Raw genomic sequence first — 14146 nt, forward strand, 5'->3', positions numbered from 1 at the left:
CTTCGCGTGGCACGTCGACGGGTTCATAAACAAGGCGAAAGCGCCAAACGATGCCACACCCGGCCAGCTTTCTTTCTTTTTTTCTCTCGCTTTCGGTTGGCAGGGGACGAAAAACAAGCAGGATGTATTTGTAATTTGTAGGCACGCGCAAGAACACTCCGGGTTTTAGTTCGCCGCCATTTTTTTCGTCGCTTCACGAGTTCCGCTTTTCGCGCCAGAGTGTTTTCATTCTCAAAAAAAAAAAAAGGATATACGAATAACGATGACGGCACGGGGATGGACTGCGTGGTAGCACGTGCCAACAGGACGCGTATGTTTTCTGCGCGTTCTTCATAACGCGATGCGGTTGCAGACGCACGTGTAATACGTATGCAAATTTTGATCTGCAGAACACATCTGAAGAGCTTCGTTCGAAGCTTCATTCCAAAAGGGAGACGGAAGAAAACAGCGATATAAGCGAGCGAGCGAGGTCATTTGAAAGCCAAAGGAGAAATCATTCCTCTTCCGCCCCCAACCCCGCGATCCTTATAACCGTCGCCCACACGCTGCAGAACGAGTGGGAAGAATATACGCCAGAAAGAAAAAGTAAATAAATTGGAGGTGCACTCTCTCGTGCTGCTGTTTCGGTCAACAAGAAGCAGCTCGCTCACTTTGGGCGCTTGTGGTGCATATCTCGGGGTGCTTACTTTTCAAAATTCTTGCTTTCTTTCGTCGTTCCGACCAGTGTGATTTTTTTTTTTTACGCGGTACAACTAGGTGGGAGCAGAGGTACTCCATTAAGTTATTTATTTCATTCTTCTTGCCTTGCTCCGCTTTCGTCATTTTTTCACTTCTTTATCGTTGACTCGTTCTTTCCTGTATCTTTCTTTCTTTAATCACTTTGCGTCTTGATTGCGGCACTTCTGAATTGTGGCAGCACTTCACGGCGCTATCACTTATTTCAACCATTTTCCTTATTATTTTTTTGCACATTTAAGCTACGGATGTCTGCTACGAAACCGCTCTCGAAAAACGTGAATATGGGTGAAGCGAGAAAGCATTGGGTCGTGTATTTTAACGTCCCAATACGGCTCAGTAATAAGGCGCCGCATTGCCGTAATGGTGGGCTCCGAATTTCTTGTGAACACCGGGGACTTCTCAACGCGCACATAATTCTAAGTACACGAGCATTTCTTCCTTTCTTTCTTTTTTTCATGCTTTCTTTCCTTCTTTCTTTGCTTCCTTCCTTTCTTTCCTTCCTTCCTTTTGTCCTTCTTTCTTTCCATCCTTCCTTCTTTCTTTCCATTCCTTCTTACTTTCCTTCTTTCTTTCCTTCTTTCTTTCATTCATTCTAACTTTCCTTCCTTCTTTCCTTCTTTTCCTTCCTTCTTTCCTTCCTTCCTTCTTTCTTTCCTCTCATCTTTCCTTCCTTCTTTCCTTCCTTCCTTCTTTCCTTCCTTCTTTCTTTCCTTCCTTCCTTCCTTGTTTCCTTCCTACCTTCTTTCTTGCTTTCCTTCCTTCCTTCTTTCGTTCTTTCCTTCCTTCTTTCCTTCTTTCTTTCTTTCTTTCTTTCTTTCTTTCCTTCCTTCCTTCCTTCCTTCCTTCCTTCCTTCCTTCTTTCTTTATTTCCTTCCTTCCTTCTTTCTTTCTTTTTTCTTTCCTTCCTTCCTTCCTTCCTTCCTTCCTTCCTTCCTTCCTTCCTTCCTTCCTTCCTTCCTTCCTTCCTTCCTTTCTTTCTTTCTTTCTTTCTTTCTTTTTTTCTTTGCACTTCGCCCCCATCAAAATGCGGCCTCAGCGGCCGGGATCCGAACCTGCGACTCGCCTTCTCAGCAGCAGTACACCATAAGCTTCTTTCCCGTCATCTCGACGGAAGCCGACTGAGCCAGAGGTCGAGCTGACCCAGACCGACCGCGCTTACGTGCACTTTTCCAAGCGCGTTGGTCGAGTCCACACGCGTCTTGCATGCGCGTTGAATGCACGGTAAGTGAACACATGCTCGGTATCAAGCATGACGATTACTATTCGAAGTTCCTAACCAACGGGTCTTGAAATGCGAGACAGTGGAAACAAACAAAGAAAGACAAAGAGAAAAGTATTAATGGAATGCCGGGAGGATAACCCGGACAGGTTAACCAGCACTGTGGGAAGGGGGGCGGGATTTGGAATTGCGCAGTGGTTATGTTGCGGCTGCATTGATGAAGGACTGGGAAACTCTTCCGCCACTCCGTGTCTCTTGTGTTACCGCAGGTGCATGAGGTCGTGGATTTGACTGCCAGCCACGGTGGGCGCATTTCGATGAGGGCGAAAATGTTTGAAAAATATTTTAAAAATGTTTTAAAAAAAGAAACAAAAAGAAAAATTCATGCGCATACAAATTTAGGTGCGCGCAAAGAAACTCAGACGGTAAAAATTAACTCGGAACCTCCTTTGGCCTCTTTTTATTTTTTTTTGTAGCATCAATGTTTAGTTTGGACCGCAAATTCCGCAAATCAATTATTTATTTACTCACCTAGACCTCCCTCAAGTTCTCATATCTTTAGGACGTGATTTCTGCAGCACAAAAATTCAGGAATGGGGAAGGGAACAGCAGGCAGAAAGGCAGGCGTCTCTCTGCTTGTTCCTTCCTTTCACTATAGTCTCTCCTCGTCTGAACTTTGCACTACAAAGATTATGTCTTACAACAAGCACCAACTTGCCGAAGAGGAAGTTACCTTGCAGTACATTTCTCATATCTCGAGTGATAAACATGTCCGCACGCAACAAGACAACCTAGGTGGAGGCAGTGCACGGCCGGCAAATGCTTTGACGATTATCTCGTTATCACCATGATTCCTACTACGAGTAACACACTCATGAACGTAGACCAATAAGTTAACGCTTTTACGTAACAGTTAATTTGTGAACAAGAGAGAGATAAGTCGTAAGGGAAAAGTAGGGAGGTTAACCAGGCTGAGCCCGGTAGGCTACACTGCACTGTAGAAGCGGGACAGGGGATTGAAAGAGGAGAAGAAAGAAAGAAGGTCACAGTCTCCACGGTTACGGACAAAAGCGTGCACTACTGAGTCAGTCACAGGTGGCCATACAGGCTGGTGCATTTCAAGAAACGCACCAGGACCTTTTTTTCGTCTTGCACATAGCAGACGCACGAGGCCACGGCCCCAGGATGTTCTCTTCTGTGAGAAGATGGTCGTCTAAGTGCTTCAGAGCTGTACGAAAGGCACTCCTCTCGTCTTCGTATGTAGGGCAGCCACACAGGATGCGTTTGGCCGTTTCTTCGACACCACATCTGCAGCAATGGGAACTGTCCGCAATTCCAATTAGAAATGTGTAGGCGTTTCTCAAAGAAAGAACTCGCAAGCGCCACAATAGCGTTTCTTCCCTTCAGGTATAACCAGGTAGAAGTTGCAATGCCATATGCGGATCCTTAGCATATAGGCGCCGGCTGGTGAACTCCGGTGCGTTCCATTTTCTTACAGTCAAAATAAGGACGAGACCACTGAGGTGCCGCGCTGCATCCGTTTTCGACAATGGTATCGAGGTGCTTTCCGATTCACCATGAACCTCATGGGCAGCTTTGTCGGCACGTTTATTGCCTACTATTTTATGGTGTCCGGGTAGTCACTGAAATCTAATGTCGTGGCCTCCGTCCACCGCTTGATGGTAGCGTAATCGTATCTCTGCTTCCGGTTGATCATGTGGGCGGGTGGCGCAGAGATGATAAGAGTGATTGCAGGGCTGCCTTTGAGTTACAGAATACAACACTGTGCTACGGAAGGCGGGAAGTTCGGATCCTGTCGATATTGTGACCTGGCTCATCTTGAACTTCTTCTATATTGACATCGACGGAATGACTATCGCACCAGTAGAGCGGGTTAGAGTCGAAGAGCCATATGTAAACGGGAACTCGATTGAAGTATGAATCCCGCAGTAAATGTAGAGCGGCTTGATTCAGGGCACAACTGCAGCAAGATCACCTTGTCCTTTGTGGTGTGTCCGGCAGCCAGAAGTGCGGCTTTCCATACCAGGAGTTTATAAGAAGTCCTACTTGCCAATTTATGAACAAGGCACCTGTATCGCCTGCCAGGTCAGAGCATTCAAGATTCTTTCGTTGCAAACCTTTGTTTATTACGAAAATTGTGTTAGTGGACGTGCAGAGAAAGTGCAGAAATGTGAGAGACGACAAAACATTGTCAGCTTTTCGTTTGCTCTGATTAATGGCGCTGCGGGTATATGCGCGAATCAGCAAGAGTTCTTGCGCAGGTTTCAGTTCCCAAAGGCAAACGCGAGCCTATAGCGCAAGAACAAATAGAAACTCTTCATTATACGGTCTGAGGTTGCGCGTTAGCGTACTTAGAAAACCATTCCGTGTTCCTATAAATTCTGGTGCTTACTTTTACTTCAAAAATTTCATTCTTTTTGTGCGCTGAGGGCGTAATTGAGGTCGCCGATTTTTCGCTTGAGCGGCTGCAGCAGACGGCCCTCTGTCCCACGGGACATAGTGTGCCTCCTGCTCATTCGGCCCAACACTTCTTTATCTTCTTTTTTTTTTTACATTGTTTCGGGGAGCTGACGCAGAAAGATTTCCCCGGGTGACTACTGCGTGAGGTGATTTTAATTAGCGCACCTAATTAAGACCGCTTTGTTTCGAACGCGCTTGCTATTAGCTGGCGCCCATTGTGCGTCGACCGCAAAGTAGCGCTTTGTTTAAGACGTAACTTCTGTAGTCGCATTCCGTGATGGTGCGGTAACGTTGTTGCTGTGTCATTGAGTCTTCTACGAAAATTACTACAGGGAACTACGGCGCCGTATTCTTTATGGGCGCTTAACGTAGGTGGTTTTGAACACATATATACAATTAAGAGGAAAGGGAAATTGAGGAGCAGGCTGGCAACTGCCGCCGGAAGGGGCACAACGCCTGCCTACTCTTCAGAAGGGAGATGAGAGCAACACAGAAATGGAAGATAGGAAAAAGAGGAGGAAAGAGGAAAGAAAACGCAACAGGACAAATCTAAAGAATAAAGTAGAACACAGTACAGATCACGCACAGTAGGGCCGGTCACTGAAGTTCACGCTACTACAGAATGTTGAATAGAATAGTTTCGACGCTACAAACGTGAACTTAACCTAGTTAACTCTAGGAAAGTAAGTAGAGCGCGATGAGCCTGATCACGTTTAGACGCACAACCACTGGGGTAAAAACATTCGTCGAGTGTCGGACACCGCGGGCCAAGGAGATGATAGCCTCTCACTAACGACATGCGCTGAGCAGTGAAAGCGGGACACTGAAGCATAAGGTGCTAAATTGTGTCTAAGCAGCCACAAGATATACACGATGGACTTGCCACACGTCCTTGTCTGCATAAACGTTCGTGCACGTTCACGCAGCCAACCCTCAGCTTGAGTAGTTGTGCTCTAGCACGACGAGGCAAGCCTCGACCACGAACACGGGCCCGGAACATTCCATTTGCGACGCGCTGGTCTGGATCCTGCTTGAGTAGGTGGCGACGAATCAGCAGACGAGCGTCATCAAGCTTGCACAAAATTTCTGGGCAGTCACAGTTGTTGTGAGCGCAAGTTCAAGCGAGTCGATCAGCCTCTTCGTTTCCGGCGATTCCTACATGTGGAGGTATCCATTGAGCAACGAGAGATACCCCACTAGATGAAATTTTGCTCGCAGAGTCAGTAATGCTGCGCACACTGGGCAATCAATCTCACTGCGTTGTAACCTGCTTAGGACAACGCGGGAGTCCGTGAATATGGCAATCTTCGATGCAGTTAACTCCTCGCGCACGTATTTCAGTGCAACATTAAACGCTGCTAGCTCCGCAGTTGCTGACGAAGTTGGATGAGATATTTGAAAGACGCACCGTACTTGAGTCGAAGGCCAGAAAAAAAGCTGCACATGCGCCTTGACCGTCGCTGTGTACAGATGCACCGGTGAATACTTGGAGATAATCTGGAAACTTTTCGAACATGTGAGACTGAGCCGATTGGAATATTGCCAAAACAGGCATATCAGACTTTTGTGCACGTCAGGGATTGTGAGGTAAATGGGGAATACGTGTTTCGTGATATCCTTTGGAGGCGGGAGGCGTAACTGAAGCAGTATGTTCAGAAATGTCAGTGATATTCATAAATAATGCCGCCATATTTCCCATGCGAGATAACGGGTGGAGAATGAGACCATCAAGGAGCGGTTCCAAGAGCGAAAATAATCGCCTTATGCGGAAATGAATCGAAAGCTTGCTGTATGTCTAGGAAGAGCATGTAGGCGGAATGCTTGTTTCCTTTAGCAATCTCGAGCGCTGAGACAAGGTCTGATATGCTGTCCAGAACTGAACGGCGGCGACCAAAGGCACTCATGACGTCAGGGAAAAAATTCAGCTTCACCAGCCTGACATCTAAGCAAAACAAGACCATTGGCTCCATTAAATCGATGTCACTTGAAGTTACGCATATTGGCCGGTAGGATTTGAAATGTACTGCAGGGCGCCCGGGCCTTAAAAGTGGTATAAAAGAATTATTGAGTTTTATGTGCCAGAACCACTTTCTGATTATGAGGCACGCCGTAGTGGAGGACTTCGGAAATTTCGACCACCTGGGGTTCTTTAACGTGCACCTAAATCTAAGCACAGGGGTGTTTTCGCCCCCATCGATATGCGGCCGCCGTGGCCGGGATTCGATCCCGGGACCTTGTACTCAGCAGCCCAACGCCATAGCCACTGAGCAACCACGGCGGTTTTAATATTGGTATCACCACGGACGATTTCCATTCAGCAAGGATTACACCGGTTCTCCATACTTCGTTATACTCGTCCAATATACTGTCATGAAAACTCCTGTCAACGTTTCGCAATGCTTGGTACGTCACACCATCTTCGTCTGGAGCCGTGTGGCGTTTGGAGAGGCTCAGCGCGTGCTGCAGCTCCACAAGAGTGAAATCTGCCTCGTTCATGTGGCAGGCTGGACTGTAGGAACCGGTTATGGTACTGTGACTTGTAAAAAAAAAAGGAAGGTCGCCATTTGCGGTGGTACTGGATGCAGGAGAGACGAAAATGTCTGCAAATGCTTCCGCTGTAACTTTTGGTGACTGGCCAGTCACAATGCACAATGCAGCCGTAGGATTCTTGCAGATTTCACGAGCGCGGAGAACCTTCAGTATGCGCCATACACTTCCAAAACCACTTCCGGTATGCAACGAACTACATAAGGCTTCCTAGCTCTTGCGACGAAGCTGTTTCGTATGCCGCCGTATGGCTGCGTCAATGCGATTACACGCAGTCGAGTCAGTGCGTCGTTTAGAGCGCTGTGCCAGCCTATAGGCGCGCCGTCGACATGCGCGGAGCCGCAAAAGCTTCAGATCGGGGTTCGGTTTGCCGATACTCCGTCGTCGTTGTACCGTAGCTTTTCGTAAATGCTCTCATCAGTTTGAACAGGCTGTCTGGAGATGGGCCTTTGGAATCAGCTGATGAAACTTGTCCCATTTTGCCACTGTATACACGACAGCCTGGCGGCCCGCAGTATGTGTTGGTGTTAACCAAATGGGTAGGTGATCTGAGCCCCATGGGTCACGTTCACATGACCAGGCTAAACACACGTCTCTCGTTGATATCGCAAGGCCTATAGTGGAATACTCCTTTTATCTACCTATAAATGCAGGTGAACCGTCATTCAGTATTTGCTGATCGTTCTTGATAATGATCTCGTTAATCTCTGCCCCACGATCGCCTTGGAGACGGCTATACCATCGCGGATGGTGGGCATTAGAATCTCCTCATAACACAAACGATGCACCACACCGAGACACCAGGCATCAGGGATTCTTGTTAGTCGTTTCCGTTTTCTGTTTCTCCTCGGTCCGGTCTCCTCTAAAGCCGAACGCCACTTAACTACAGTGTCCGCCCTCGTTACAGCCCTTATTCACCATCGGTTTTTACGGAACCTGTCAGGTGTGGCTGTCTTGACGAGGTCCCCAAGTCAGGGGAGCGACAGTCTCCGAAGCAAAAGCTTTCCTTTGAAGCGTTGCTCCACGGTGCAGCGGGACGCTCAGTGCTTTCGCCCGGTTTACGCTTCACACCGGCTTCCCTGGACTCTTTGTTGTTGTCCGCTGCCAGTGGTCCTGCCCTCGCTGTCGCTTGCCGTTCTTGTGCTTCCATTTTCACGCGGATAAACCTTTCGCCACCTGTTTGTTGTGGGTTTATTCCCAGAACAAAAAGGAGAAAAAATATTGTCAACGATGCCGCTCGCGCAAGGAGGCATGGCACATGGGGAAAAGTTAGAAAAAGAAAACGATAAAATACAAGAACAAAAGCCCCTTGAAAGGTGGACAGTATTGTTGAGCCACTGCGGCCTGCGGAGGTGCTTTGCACGTGATGCGCTCTATTTTTTACGCCAGGGTTGCCATGCGGCAAAACATGGAAATTAAATGCCATGCAAGAACTAACTGGAAGCACGTTTCATGTAGATACCACAAAGACGACATTTGGATGTAGTGTCCGTGATCAATCGTTCAGTGGCTTCCGGCTGCTTAACTCTCATTGCCAATTACATTTTCGTGGACCGTCTTTGTTCCGGGAAGTGTGCAGAGAAGATGACGAGGATTCGGTGCGGGGTCAGGAGTGTAACACTTCGAACTCTGGACATTGCCTTCATTACCATGTACAGTTGACCCCACGTACAAGTGATTGGTGATGTACTGGCTATCCTGGCCAAATATCACCGGAGGGAGACTTCTTCCACCTGAGAAATATTGCAGGAAAAGGAGTAGGCACGTGAGGGTCATCTGCAGAGTACAGCGCTGAGTTCGAGCAGTTTTTACCTTACAAATTCATTAAGTGCATCAGTTAAGTCCTTCTACATCGCACGTATACGTAATCATCCGCTCGTATTCTGGAGAGCAGACGACCAAGCTGTGGGACGTGTGCTTGCGCAATGGCTTACGCAACTGAGCAGAAGCAAGATGCGATCTCGTACGCGAAGAAATGGAAGTTCACGAACAAACACTTGTGACCATTGATGTGTAATGAAGCGTAGACTGTTGGGCCAGTTGGTGCTTCATGTAGTGTCGTTGAACCTAAATACTGGCGGGAAGAAACAGAGTGGACAGGACAGACGCTGCCCGAGCGTATGTCCTGTCCACTCCGCTTCTTGCCGCCAGTATTTCCGCTCAACGGCACTACATGTATGTAATGAGTTTGCGCAATAATGAATTCTACGCACTGTAGTATTGCTAAAGAAGAGATACAAGGGCTCTTGTAGTTTTCTTGTCATAGAGGCGTTCACACACACGTAGACACATTGTCATTGCCAGCAGCACAGTAAGCTAAACAAAACACGATTCTGATCCACGTACTGAGCCATTGTTAAAGAACAAGGAAACATAAAAATGTGGATGCAATAGGCATGCTTTTACGCAGGTAATCCGTCACAAACGCTGCTCGCACTACTATCTAGTATGCAATGTGTCATTAAAAGCAATTTTGGCTTATGACTGCACAAAAAAGTGGAACAGTATTCCCATAGGTGCCGACAAGAGCTTTCTGCCTTCATGAATGGGAGGGCATAGAAATCAGGGTTTGACGAACATTGAGATTCCGACTGGTCGTGTCGAAAAAAGAAAAGTACCTTTGTTCAAAGAATCCTCGTTTCTATGTCATAATGCCAACTTATTTAAGGATCTCAGTAACGCGGTATCAACTTTAAGGAGGAGATTGACACGACCGTTTTATGTACCGGCATAGCTAGCGGTACAAGGTAAATAGACATGTTCTGAAAAAAAAAAGGGGGGGATTGAGGCAATGTATACGAAAACGCTAGGGTGAAAAACATGCATCGCATACCTGATTAATCGAGCAGCCTAGCTGACTATTTGTCCCCGCCCCGTCAAAGGGGATTTATAGAAATCATCGTCATCATCTGATAGGTGCGTCTCTAGCGGCACCTGTGAATCCCGCCCACGCGTCACCCATGCGCTGCTTTTCGCGGCTTCCCGATTACCGATGCAGTCGCACCACACTTCGCTCCGTTCGCAAACGTGCTGCACGAGACAGATTGTCTGCGCACGCGAATCTATCGCGAAATGAAAACACGTATAGAGCTGCGTACCAATTTCGCATTAGGGTGTATCGTAATCGCCGGCAAATTTTTTAAAGGCGAAAGCCTTATATCTCGATGTTTCAAGGTCGCGCTGTGACGTACAGTAAATATCACATGACCCGACGAAGGCCATAAGTGAACCAGCGCCTCTCCAGCCGTTTGTACGATATGTTTAATGATTAGTAAATATAATTAATGATTGATTAGTTATTGGACTAATGTAGATTAAGATCGTTTAAGGTGTATTAATGTCGATTAAGGTAGATGAAGGAGAATTAGGCTGGATTTAGGTGAATTAGAGGGGATTAAGGTCGATTAAAGTCGATTAAGGTAGAATAATTAGGGTTGGGGTGAATTAAAGTGAATTACAGTAGGCTTTACAAGGCTTTCGCCTTCGCGTCTCTCAGGCGATAGCGAAGGACACCTGGGATGGTTTTGGCAGCATCGCTGGATCACGCTAGATTCTCTGTCTCATGAAACATATAATGCCTTCGCATTGAAATTCGCTTGGAGTTTTCATGTGTTTACAAAAAGTTTATTTTAACAAGAGACGATACGAACGCTGAGTCCCAATCATGACAGAATCCCGCCAGGAGTATAGCACATACAAAGTACGAAGCATTGTATACACAGCACGTTTTCAAAATAGAGTCCGAGTCCTCACTCACTAACATATAACCACATAGACACACGGAAACGCCCAGTTGCACATAAACCAATTGCCTGGTATATAAATTGATGTTCAATATATACAGTGCGCATAACGGTTATGTACAATGATGATGTGACAGAAGCACTTTGCATAATTTTGATGTGATGATGTTGGGTGTGTATATAAAAAAATGATCATGTATACGATAGCACGCACGCACAAAAATTGCGGGCACATACATTCTGTGCATACTCTATGAACACTTCTGATAGCTCGGCTACATAAACGAGACTAGTCGAAAATTAAGCCATACGCGTCGATCAGCCACTGAAAGGAAACGGCATGACCACTGTCGAAGGAACTCTTCTTCCCCACGGAATAACAACTCCTCTGACAGAAACGACAGTAGTTTAGAGTTCAGCCTCTCCAGAAGTGGAAACAGAGCGCGACGACGACGTCCCGCGGCAACTGCCTCGCACTGGTTGCGCCACAGACAAAAGGCGCCCGCAGAAATTAAAAGTCGCGCGAAGCGGCCACGTGAGCAGCGACCATATGTAATAAAGCAGTTAACTCCAAGGCTGCGCAAACCAGCCCGCCAAAATACCTTGGCAACGACGCAGCGCAGCAGCACATGTTTATTGGATTCTTGAAGGGGGCAATTGGGCCACAGCGAAGATGCGGCTATGCCCCACCGCTCCAGCCTGTCCCGCGTTGGGTCTCTTGCCACCCTAGATGCCACATGAAGTCGCGTAGGTGGCCAGGCAGAAATAACGCCGTCGTCGCACCCCATGACACAATATTGTAACGTGGGCGGCTTGCCGGGAAAACTAGAGGAAGCAGTAAGGCTGACATTGTATCTACAACGCGGTTTTCGAGAACGTCTGCATCAGGACATGCCTGTTGTAAGTGGCGATACAATGCCACGGCCGTAGAGTAAAATGGAGATTCCTTTAGTACTCGTGGTCCGCGATTTAAGCGCACGCCCGGAAGCATGTAAGGAAGTTTTTGTCCAAAGAAATATCAGACGTCAATAGCATTAATCTCGTATTCAGAAATGCATCTTGAAGCCGACGCTTGACATGATTTAAATGACACCTGTCGGGAACGCACCGAAGGAAACGCAATGAGCGTCTTGGGGACGTTCTCACCACACCTCACTTATGTCAAGTCAAGCATGGGCTTCTAAATAACGTGCATTTCTGTGCTTAGAAAATATTCATTTCAACACTGAATATCAATGAAATTTACCCTACCTCGGAGCCAAACGTTCCAGCAGGGTTAATATACGACTTTGTGGAACCTACATGGTTTCTCCAGTTACCTCCATAGATTATTTTTTAAATTTATTTATATCCTTATATGTTGAAAAACCGAAATAGCTTGCCGGATGAACTTGTACACCTAGCATAAAACCTTTTATTTAATTTATGCTAAATTTGAGAGGGACCATCATCAGCTAATAGAGAATAAAATACAAAAATTTAGTGCCCTTCTACTCTTTGAAGAATGATAAACAGAATTGGTACTGCTATGACAAGTGTATCGATTTATATGGCTATTCCTTTATTGACTGAAAAAAGACACAGACACGTAACTTCGTCCTTGTTATCATCTTTGTCTCATTCGTTACCACAGTGACCATAGCTTTGTGGTGGCTGTGGTGCACCGCGATCGGTGGTAATGCTGGGCTAGACACGTTCTTGTCAAGATAGGTAAATCTGTACACGACCGGTGACGCGTGGTCGGCACATTGGCATCCGTGCCGCGCTCAATTCCAAACCGTTCCAACAGGACGGATACAATCAACTTGCCGTCGGGGTGCGCTAGGTCAACGTTAAGGTGTCCCGCTACAACGATGGGCTTGTCATCGACGGATGAGATTCAACCAAAGGTGTATATTGGAAAAGGGTCAATGTCTTCTTTGCAGGTAGCCGAAGACCGTCGCGACGACTGTCCCATCTTCGGCCTGCACGGCACATACTCGATGGTCCCGATCCGTTGGCCACTGCACGTTCGGCGGCAGAGGCTTCAATCAATCAATCAATCAATCAATCAATCAATCAATCAATCAATCAATCAATCAATCAATCAATCAATCAATCAATCAATCAATCAATCAATCAATCAATCAATCAATCAATCAATCAATCAATCAATCTTTATTATTAAAGATACTGTACAGATAGTGGTATATACAGAAGGTCCCATAATAAAAACTGAATTGCGACCATCCTCTCCTTCGATTTCACTCCCATTTGCGCTTATGCTTAGTTGTCACTCTTTGAGGACAAGTTCTTGCTCAAGGCGAACTATGCGCGTGCTACTCATAGCGGGTCCAGAGAGAGAGAGAGAGTACAGCGAAAGGCAGGGAGGTTAACCATAGGTAGTTCCGGTTGGCTACCCTGCACGGGGGATAAAAAGAGAAAGCGAGTGGAAGGGGTAGATAGAGAGAAAGCGAGACGAGCACTAACAAAGCGCATAGCGAGTCCAAACTGCTGATAACTTCGCTAGGGTGATGCTCGCTTGCCCAAGTGCACGCGTCCTTTCCCAGCCCACCCTGCGACGAACAAGCGAGCGAGATAACAATCGATGGTTCGTCCTCTCCCCTCGTTCCTGTCCCTCCATCTCCATTTGCCTGCCCGAAGGGTGCGTTACAGGTCCCCCAGCCCACAGGAGTATGTGCCATTTGGCTTGGACCCTTTCTGCACTCTCACCAGGATCGGCCCACATGATGATTTGTTTTTGTCAACATCTCGGACACATTTTTTTTCCAGATCGTAGTCATAGACATATATCAAAACGTTCATTGAAAAAAAAAAGAAGCGCAGGAAACGAGTGGGTGGAGCCCCTAGTCCAAGGCCCCACTGGCTTGAGCGGTCCGATCAAGCGGTGCCTGGTCGAGGAGCGCTGGTTGCATCACCCGATCCTCGCTGGCGAGCCACGTCTCCCACTGCCCCCTTCCCGAAAGCTTGCCGGTCATTTTTGGTGTATTAATTTTGGGTGGTCTGGGGTGCTGTCTTGTAGGAATTCTATTCCTTTCTTTATGCCTTTTGCCGCCATCACCGCGCATCCATTGCTCGAAAATGACCGGGCCCCGCCCATTTCGCCTGTAAATCACGCGACGTCAGGAACCCGCGAAAACTGTAGTCGTCACAGTGACGTTGACGCATTCATTATGCGGAGCATAAGGCAGGGATTTTTGGCACGGCCAGAGGAAGGTTCTTTTCCGAAGGAATTGAAAAAAAATGGCCGCCCCTCTGATTGCTATGGCCGTGGCTCTTCGCCGTAGCCGACGTGAACACGGAGAGCCAGACGACGCGTTTGACATGCCGGATGACCATTTTCGACGGCATTTTCGACTCTCGAAGGGAACGGTGCGGTTGTTGTGCGAGGAACTGGCGGGGGAACTAGAAGCGGAGC

General features: G+C 47.2%; 1 protein-coding gene across 3 annotated transcripts in view; it reads left to right on the plus strand.

The window, feature by feature from the left end:
* The window catches only part of LOC135900911 (uncharacterized), a 155312-nt gene that overhangs the window by 12109 nt on the left and 129057 nt on the right, over nt 1–14146 (plus strand). The gene's annotated exons all lie outside the window — the stretch shown is intronic.

This window comes from Dermacentor albipictus, chromosome 2 (assembly GCF_038994185.2).
Source record: "Dermacentor albipictus isolate Rhodes 1998 colony chromosome 2, USDA_Dalb.pri_finalv2, whole genome shotgun sequence".
Lineage (NCBI taxonomy): Eukaryota > Metazoa > Arthropoda > Arachnida > Ixodida > Ixodidae > Dermacentor > Dermacentor albipictus.